Genomic DNA, 11,134 nt, shown 5'->3' with positions numbered 1-11,134 from the left:
ATGTGCTTAAGATTATAGGGAGGCAGAGGGATCGTCAGGAGATGTCAGAGGTGACTTAAGGATCTTTTTCATGGAAAATTGGCATTTTTGACTTCCCTCCTCTATGTGCAGGGGAGGAAATGATTCTTCCCCATTGCTTCTGCCACCTTGTATTACATAATAAACCACCCCAAAACTTAATGGTATGAAATAAAAACATTTAATTTAGCTGACCATTACATGAATTAGGAATTTGACTGAGGCTTAGGTTTGTAGTGCTAATATTGGCCTGGATATTGTTTCCTGGGCTTGATGACAGTTCTAGGGAATTAGCTGGAATAGCTGTAGGCTATCTTCATATGAGTATATCTTAATCTTCAGGAGGCTAGCCAGCTTTGTTGTTGTGGGGGAGGAATATCTCTCAGGGCAGAGCTGTAAGTCCTTTTGAGGACTTGCATAGATAACTTTTGCCTTACTCTATCAAGTTAAAGAAAATTGAAATGCCAACCCAGATCCAAAGCGTGAGGAAATAGATTACAATTTTTGATGGGAGAAGGTGTAGAGAATACACGTACAATTTTCTTCAATCTACTATAGTTTTACTTTCCAACGTCAGGTGAAGTGTTTCTCCAAGAGAATCAAACACAGTTTGTATAAACAGATCTTGGGTTTAAGAATTGTTTGTGTAGCTAATACAAACAAACAAAGCAAAACATACAATTCACTTCCTTTGTCTCCTTAACTAGATGCTTACTAAATTCCTGAATAGGTCCCTTCCTCTATTTTTGTCATCAAAGTAACAAAAAGAAGGAGTAGGAGGAGGAGGAGGGAACTTCCTTTTGGGGAAATCTAACACGTGCCTCCTAATTTTGAATGGTGGGGAAAATTCTGGAGCCTTTACCCACTACTGTTTAAGTGCTTAAATCTATGATACTAAAATAGCTATAATAGTAGGGTAAGAACAAAATATGAAAATCACAGTGTCCTGTGGAAAAGATGGAGGTTGTGTCCCATGTCTGCAATCCTTCCCTCTGTTTTACATCCTCCATGACTTCCTAGGGCAACAAAGAGTATCGTAGAACTTCTGAATTTCCATGTGAAGGAACATAGAAAATATAGATAATTTGTCTGGGGTAAAGAGACTAATGATCTCTAGAAAAAGAGAAAACTGATCTGTGAGCGTGAAAACAGTTGGTCAATATAGTAAATGGTACTACACAGAAAGTGACTCAGAGATTAAAGGTAGGGAGATGATATTTTCATAGATACTGTTGGAATGTGATAGTATTGTTTTTGTTTTTGCAAGTGTTGCCTTGAGTTTTTTAGATTCCCTTATGTATGCTATCAAAATTTAAATATTTGGAATGATGATATTGACACGAAACATTGAACAACATTGGCTTAGTGGGTATATAATTTGATGTTAGACATTGAACTGAAAAGGAATTTTATCATCATCTTTGCTCAACTAATTTCTAACATAGATTATAAAACACTTGTAAGAAGACAAAGCCATTAAAGATTGTGTCCATGTAAAAGTTTGCAGCTTAGTATAGAACAGATTTTAGCATAACAGCCTTCAAGAGAGATATTTTTTGTAATGCTTACATTTGTAAATACATACTTTTTTCCCTCTGAAACTACCTATTTGATGCTAATCAGAATAAGATAAAATGAAAATATATATTTTCATTTGTAAATGCTTGTTTCCTACCCACTGGAAATTTTATACTTGCTCCAAGGAAGTAAGTGTCTAAGAAGTTTCACCAGGATTTTGATTCCCAAATTCATTCTGTGCCTACGTATTCGACAGTCACATTATATGCATATACATGTTCCTTTTCATTGCAAGTAATTAAATATTTCTCTTTTAGCTATGTATATTACTGAATAAACCAATGCAGATGGACGCTTGAGAAGTCCAAAAGTATAAATGGTAAAAAAGTATAATTTATATAAGATAAACTACGGAAGGGTGTGTGTTCTTTCTTCTTGTTTACTGTTTCCTGGGCCACTTTTTTTATTTTCTCCTATGACTATATATTGTTAGACTTTGTATTCATAAATTACATTTGTTTAAAAAGGTGATGAATTATAAGCGCGCATGAGAACTTTTACATGGGCATATTATTTCTTAAATCATCATCATCTGGATTCTTAGTGGATTAGAACAACTCATTTCTGTGGTTGATTTTATTCTCTTGGGATTTAGTTTTAAATTAAATTTTAATGAGGTAATATCCTTTCCTCATAAATTGAAGAAAAATAAGGAAGGATGAACTTTCTTCTCTTTTCCCCAAAATAGAATTCTGTTTTTACAAAATATTGAAAATATAACTACCCTTTGAGATTTGTAACACATATTTTAGCTTGAGGCTTTTCTTTTTGTTCACTTACATTTACTACTTTTCCTCTTAGACCCTTTATAGAAATCTTTAAAAAGAGTTTTGCTCTCAGAGATGAACAATATTTCCTCTTAATCTTAAATTCCCATCTTTGATCCCAATTCTCAAAAGTATTTTTGCCACATATGCAGAAATTTATCAGAAATAGATGCCCCAAATTTTTCAGTACACGTGTGTTTTTCTTATGAAGTATTATTTCATTTATAAACTTCTGTTCTTGGTTGCATGGATATGTATTATTAAAAGGAAAATGAATATAGTATAATATTTAAAGAATAAATAGAATATATGTTTGTTAAGCTGCTGAAAATAACAACAAATCGTGGCAATTAATTAATTTGTCATATATGAACTAAAAGCAAGCACTTTAGTTCTATTAGTTTCAACTGAATTAGAGTAGATTTTTAAATAAATTTTTTTTGGGAATTCAGATCACTATTCATTTAACATGGATTTGCATTTAAATATCTTTTAACATTGTTTCTAAATTATTTGTTATTCAGTGAGCTAAACTGATGGTTATTGCGTTAAAGTTTTAATGAATAAGGTTGGGAATATTTAATATAATTTCATGATAATAAGTATGACAGTAGATTAATGAAAAATGCGGAATACAATCTTTCATTATAGCTGGAAGGTTAAGGAATTAATTTTACAGACCATGCAATGTAAATAACTTCTCCACTATTTTATTAACCAATGCTTAGATCAGTGTAATCAACCTTCCTATTCAGAGCATGTCTATTCTCTTATTTAGTGGCACTAGATCGAAATTTCCATAAGTTCATTAAGTTAACATAATTCAATAAATAATACCCAAGTAGTCACTTGATCATGTTACATGATTATTTCTTGATAAGATGCCTTTTATCATTAAACAAATACATCAACACTTCTGAAACCGAAACAAGTGTGAATATATTAACTACCATTTTTATAAGTAAGGCAGTTTATTAGCATGACACTGTCAATATAAGAAGGTACCATTCACTAGGAAACCAAGGAGAATATTTAGACTATTGTGAGCATAACAAATAGTTATTTCCCAATTATTGGGAAAGTTGTAATTCCATATATGGTTTTTTTACTATAAAAAATAAAATCTTTGTGTACAAACACACTCAGATAACATATATGAAGAATCCCCTACATTTTCAAGTTATATGTTATTATGTAGATGCAATCAATGACTTGGAATCAATATATGAAGTTGTGTTTAGCACAATATTTTTCTAGTTTTACCTTTGGCAATGTGTGAGTTTTCAATCACTGAAAAGTTGTCTCAGCACTAGAGAAAATATTTGTCTTCTGAAAATTTAAAATCGTGCTGGGGAAAGAGTTTGCATGGGGCAGAGAAAAAGGTCATGAAAATGTGCTCCCTGGATACCCACCCCCTCTAGTTTGATTTAAATGAATACACATGGCACTCTAATTTGATATAATTGAATACACATGGCAAAGAATTAAAAAAAAAATACATTTTATTCATTGGCCAGAGAAAAGAGTAATGGGATTAGTGTCACCATTGCCCATTTCTCTGTTCCTTCACGTTACTAAGATGTTCCCAAGTTCCAGGTTGGCCGTTTTAGAATGAATGTCGCTAATGACCAGCACGATGTTCAGCAGTCCTTCTTGGAACTGGATTTAATTCCTCCTAAGACCCATCCTCATTTGCTTACTCCACACAGTAATTCAAAATTTGCCTTTCAGAGGTTTCAAAGCATCCAAATGACGGATGCAAAGTCTCACTTCGACCTCAAATCCCTCTTGCTACATAGAGCTTCCTGTGCCCTAGGCCTGTGCAAGACAACCGGGCAAGCTTCCCACTGCTAACCTTCCTTCAAAGCGTGAATACAAATTTACCATTCTTGTTATTTTTCATAGGACATTCTAAGTACACTCAAATATGTTTTAGCTTTTAAGGAAAAGTAGACATATCTCAACCTACACATACTACACCTGACTTATTTTCAAAGACAAGGTATTAATATGCAAAATTCTGTGGGAATATCCCCAATCCCAGATTGATTTTTCCTTTCAAAAGAGAAATAACAACAGAAATCTTGTTCATCATTGTTTCATTTTAATTTTTACAGTTAGTCATTATTTTTTTTTGGACATTTTCCTAAAATTTTGCCATACTTATACAAGGTCTGACTATTTAGTTCGCAAACGCATCCTAGAAAAAATGCTACATACCTCATTGCTGAATATCACTACAGTCACCTTCCAAGTACTCCCCTTGGGAAGCTATGCACCTACATCAGCATCTAGTCCACCCTTCAAAGCAATTTTGGAACACTTTCTGGAATGGTCATCAGAGCTGTCGTTGTATTACCCTTGATGTTCTGAATGCCATCAAAATGTCTTCCTTTCAATATGTATAATTTTTTAATCTTCAGTAAAGAAAGAAGTTGCTGGGGGCCAGGTTAGGTGAATAGGGAGAGTGTTCCAATATAGTTACTTGTTTTCAGGCCAAAAACTCCCTTACAGAGTTTTAACAGTGCACTATGTGAATTGGTGCATTGTCATGATACAAGGGCCATGAATTGTTGGAAAAAAGTTGAGATCGTCTGACTTTTTCATGTAGCCTTTTCAGGACTTCCAAATAGTAAACTTGGTTAACTGTTTGTCCAGTTGGTACAAATTCATAATGAATAATCCCTCTGATATCAAAAAGTTTAATAACACCATTGCAAAAAGTTGGAGAACTTAATTGTCACACGTCATATAAGGTACAATATTGATTCATTGGATTATTTTCTATAAAGCATAGATTATTATGTATGTTGTTATTTAATAGTATGCATTTCAATGATGAAAGTCCCCATTTCTCCATCTAGCCCATCCTTACATTCACGCCATTAAAGAATGGTAATGAAGTACTCCACTTTAAAACTATCAGTAGTCAAATATTAAAAAATGGTGTCAGTATCCTGATTATACTGTGACCTTAAAATTTAATATTGAAATTGAGTTTAATTAAGTAGGAACAGTTTCTTATTATATTTTATTCAAATATGCCTCTGACTGATTTTTAACTGATATAGTAATTCTCATGCATCTATTTTTAAAAGACATAATTGTAAAATACATGTGAAGTCAAAAATATCATCTTACCTTTTTTTAACCTTTATATCATTTTCAAGCCCTAATCACATCCCACTTTATCTTTTAGTTGTTTGTTTTATGTTTTTTTTAACTGAATTGAATTCTAAAATCTTAAAAGAAATGGGATCTGCATTATATGATTTGTTTTATCTTTCACCTAAACTCAACTATAATAGCTAGTATTTAATAAGGATTTACAAAATTAATAAATCAATTAACCTTTAACTTATATCAGATCCTTTCAATGAAGTCTCTGTTGAGATAGCATCCTGAATAAGGTAAATTATAATTTAAAACAATACGTTTTCTTAAACTCATACTTTTCTCAGTATACTACCCCTGTGCTTAATACAACAAGGTACCACTGTTTCCTATGAAAAAAAATGAAATTAACATATCACATAACTAAAATGTCCATAAAAAGTTAGTATTAGAAAGTGGTTATAAATGTTACATATTCTGAAAGTTATATGTTTTAATTCAAATAAATATATAATCAATGTACACTTGATTCAGTTTCAATTGCTGTCATAAATACTGTTCTAGATCATATTGTAGTGATTATTAAATTAACATGAGCATACCGAATTCCCAAGTATATGAAAGGTATTAAATAAATTTTGTAAGATACTATACACTAAAAGTAATACTGAGTAGCCATAATGACAACAAATAGACAAAAACAGATTTGAATGCTTATATTCATCTGAAGAATATGACCACTTGAAAATATATTTCCTAATGATTCATATATATAGTTATTATTTATTAGTACCAGTAATAAATTTATATTAAATTCATAATAATTAAACATCAAATAAGGTTTAAAATAATAGCATTCATAAATTTTTTGACTTCTGATTAATGTTTTACAATAGGAGTCACAAACTCAAATGTCTAATGCCTAAGAGGAGAAAGCAGATCGTATAAATGAATGAAGCAGTTAAGTGTCCATAAAATAAATTTCTGGTGACTAAAGAATAGAAACACTTCAAAAATACTAATGAAACTTCAGGGTACCAAATACATCTAGAGGAAAACAAGACAGGGGAGAGAGAGAGAGAGAGAGAGAGAGAGAGAGAGAGAGAGAGAGAGAGAGAGAGAGAGAGAGAGAGAGAGAGAGAGAGAGAGAATGAGAATGAATTACTGATTACCAAGAAATTTTTTGTTTACTATATAATGGAACTATCATATTAGATATAAATAAGAAATAGTGCCTGTGAGAGAAATATAGACCAAATTATCTGGAATATAATGGGCAGGAGAAACAAAGAAAGCAAGCTAAAAGTGCTTGACTTGAGCTATGGGACTCAGGACTCCACCTCTGAAGGACAGATCCAGAAAATGCCCAGGTTGTGGAAGGAAGGAGATGGCCAGGATGCGCCTGGCCGAGAGAACAATTAGTCCCTCACTGGAGCGGTTCAGTGACGGAAGGGAACATTTATTCAAGAGATGAAATTGGCTCTCTGCTTTTTGTGCTTTTGAGTCTCAAGAAAAAATATTTAGACGATTGACAAAGAATTTTGAACTGAATTAGTAATAAGGGCACATAGAAAACCAAGCAAATACTAGCAGGGAATTTTGATTACATTGAATTTCATTACAGTGACAACAAAACAACATATTTTGATTAGTATTTATAATATGATAACATATATTATTAAAAAATGATTGCTATCAAAATCATGTAATTATGTGTTTAGAAACAAGAAAATAAAAAAAAAAAAACATCTAAAAGCTGTCACAGACAGGAACTAGCAATTTATGAAATTAACTGACATATAAATATAATAATGTTAAAAAGGCTTAATTTCACTAATATATTCTACAAGAAATTCCAGAAGGAATGATTTATAGGTAAAATATCTTGACTTTTAAATGCCTGCAATAACATGTTGATTTTTGTCCCAGTTTGTAACACCATATTAGCTTACGATATTCTGTCAAACAAAAGCAAAGATTACAAGTCAGATGAGACCCAGTGTCTGTCCATGGCTCTTTTGACCAAATAGATTTAAAGAGCTGGTGTTTCTATTTCATATAAACTATCATGAACTAATATTCTTAGAAATAGTTACATGTTATTACTGAAATTTGAAATGCAATTAAACCTATTTAAGAAAATCTTTTTTTTTTCTTTTTTTTTTTTTAAGGTTCTTCAGCTTGCTTTCACTCACACTCAACTACTCAAGTATAAAAAAAAACAAAACAAAAAAAAAACAGTGGGTTAAGAGCAGTCTCGTGATTAGATTAAAAGATCATGAAAACTTCATCAGAGAAGGCCGTTATTACATTCTTTCTTTGTGTTTTGATTCTGACATTTGGAATTGATGGGCTGAAATCTAGTAAAAGCCCATTACTATATTGTTTTAGAAGCAAAGATCATTGAATGCTATTTTTGTTCAGTGTGAGGCTTTTAAAAAACAAAGTGGAATAATTATTCATGCTTTTCCATAATTTTGAAAAGATCTCTTCAAATCATGACTTAATTATGATTAACCAGAATTTAACAAATATTACTTGGATTTAACAATTGCACTATAATCAATATGGTGTTGAAGGAATGCACATTATTATAAATTTGAGTATAATTTTTTGTTTATATTTGTTGTGTTTTAAATATTTTACCAAATTACGATAAGTATCACATGTAAATATTGAGCATGTCATTCGGTATTTTACAAATACTTGCTGTTTTTCAACAAGGTGTGAGTCACTAATCTAGGCATGTGGGCATTTTAGTGACTATAATAGATGAAAATCATGGCCCAAAGTGACCAACTATTGTTGAAAGTTGTCATCAAGAAAATAGGAACTCCAGTTGACCTGCAAACTGGGCCAGGGCAATCAGAGACACCTTACCCCCTCCCATCTTGGAATGTATGTTGATTCTTACACTAGGTGTTGTTTCTAGGATGCAGTCTTGAAACAGTAAGAAGTTGTTGAGACCATCTGGGCAGTATATATGGCTAACAAGTTAAGACCTCCATCTAAACTTACAATTCTGGTTGGCGCTTATGGTTATCAACTTGTCTTTTGGCTACCCAAGACAAAACTCCTATGTAAATTTTCTTTCCTTTCTTATTAAATCTGCCACCTACCAATCTGGAGTGAGTGGCCTGTTATTTCTTCAGTCTATCCTTGCCTTCCTTGCACATAGGACAATGTGCAAACCAATAATCATTCTAGTAGAAATAGGCAGACAGAAAAATTAAATGATAAATTATGTTCATTGGTGATATTTGCGGTGGAAAAATATTTTAAAATAAACTGAGAAAGGAGAAATGGATTTGAGTGGTTGCAGTTTTAAACAGATTGTTTAATATTGTCCTCACCTAGAAAGTCACATCTGAACCAGGACTTGAGCAAAGTTACTCAGTTGACTTCAGAAATATCTGGTGAGAGATTGTTCCAAGGACAGTGATCAGTTCAAGGAAGACCCCAGGATAACTGAAGGAAAGTGAATAAGGAAGTGAAGGAGAATAAGACGAAAGAGATAATGGGAACTTGATCTGGTAGATCCTTTGTGAGGACTGACTTTCACTGTGAAGAACAATTGATGTTTTAAATAGAAATATGAGATGCTCACACTTACCTAATGATGAAAAAAGCAAAATAAATGCATCCCCCTCTGTATTCTGTGTTCATAATAGATGGTAGAGGCAAAGAAAGCTGTAGAAACATCTTGCCATTATCCAAGTTAGACTTTTAGAGCAGGATGAAAAGTCATTGTATATCTCAAAAATTTTAAAGGACTAGTCAATAGGATCTTATAAAACACTGGATGTGGAGGATAATGGAATGAGAGGAATGAAGAATGCCTACAAAGATTTTGTCCTAGGAAAGTAGAAGGGTAAAATGGTCATCAACTGACATGGAGCAAATTGAGAATAAGACAGATTTAGGGGTAAAAATCAGAGTTTTAAATTTGGACATATTTTCTTAATTAGACATGCAAGTGGAAATTTGGAATTGTTAGTTTGATATATGTTTGGATTGTAGGAAAGAGGTTAGTATGGGAAGTCTAAATTTAGAAATTTTGAATTTGTATGTATATCTATAGTTATATCTATATGTCTATATAGATATGAATAGTAACTTAGAAAATGGGTAAGATCATCAAGGGCCAGAATTTAGATAGGGAAAAGAAAAAAAAAAAGTCTAGGGCCTGAACTACTTCAAAATATAGAGTTAAAGAAGAGAAGGGATTAGATTTAAAGACTAAGTAAAATAAAAGAATAACCAAAATAATGAAAAATCCTGGCAAGCCAATTGCGGTGCTTATGCCAAAATGGAAAATTTTTACTCATTGGATTGTATGTCACATGTCTGAGAACAGGATTAAATGTAATAATACCTAGTCTATGTGTTAACATTCAGATAATGTAAATAGGTTCCCTTTACTGAAAAACAAATTCAAATGTAAATGGACACATATATGATTCTAAAAGTTATTGAACATCAAAATAAAACAGTGCTTAAGTTTTAATTATATTTAGGAAAATGATTACTCGATTGGTTTTAATTTATGTCTTAAATGTAAACAGTCAAAGCTAATTTATTGTTTTTGGAATGCGAGCACACATTAAGAAGTAATTTTCCTCAAATTTTACCAACTCTATAGTCCGTGAGAATCAAGTGATGGAAACTAATATTATTAAGTGTATTATTTGTGTCTAGTGAAATAAAACTCAAATTCAATAAGATAAATATCATCATGTCTCTTTTTCTAGAGAAATTAAAGAATTCATTTACTTGCAAGTAAGAAAATAGTACAATCTGATTTGACTCCAAAATGTGTTTTTTTTTGTTGTTGTTGTTTTTTGTTGTTGTTGTTGTTGTTGTTTTTACCACAGTGGGAATTCCGTAGATTATTGAAAAATTATAGGAAGGAAGTATCAGTGTTATACAGATCTGATATTTTTATTGATCAAATCAGACCTTTTGATTTATAACACAGAGTATCATATACCTATTAAATTTGAAATCTTTCATCTCTGTCCTTTTAAAGATTCAGTGTATCAGTCATTTCCAAGTCAAGGAAAGAGAGAACTTGAAATCTAACTTCATTATGTAAATGGCAAAAATGGTAATCAAATTAACATTTCTTCATATAGAGCTTAAAAATTTAATGCCTTATTCTATCTAGTATCTGATGTTTGGACAATATGATTTTATCATAGCGATTTTAGGTCTACTCTTGTAGGTAGCTTGGTTTGTTGTGGTATTCTCAGTATTTAAAGCATAGTAAACTCAGTCAGGCAAGGGATGTAACTCTCAATTCCCCCATCTCTGACTTGTCATAATTTATTCTTTTTAAAGCAGCTGTTACACATAGTCATTATAGGCCTCCTTAGAATTTGTTTCTATATTGTCACTTATCTCTCTAGTGATTATAGAAAAAAGGGAGTATAAGAGGCTTTGATAAACACCTAATTCATTTTTTTTCTGAATACCTTAAGGCATTCTGTATCATCCTTCTCAAAAATATGTGTCTGATTCATGTTGGAAGAGCTCTAGTAATGGGGAAACTAATTATATTCTAAGGTAAAATCCAAAATTTTCTTAACTAAAGCTAAAACTTTCTGTTTTCAAGGAAATTCCAGTGATTAGAAAAAATTTCAAATATTTCTTAAATG

This window comes from Rhinolophus hipposideros (assembly GCF_964194185.1).
Source record: "Rhinolophus hipposideros genome assembly, chromosome: 7".
In the NCBI taxonomy this organism is placed as follows: Eukaryota; Metazoa; Chordata; class Mammalia; order Chiroptera; family Rhinolophidae; genus Rhinolophus; species Rhinolophus hipposideros.
Note: the sequence above shows the minus strand (reverse complement) of the source record.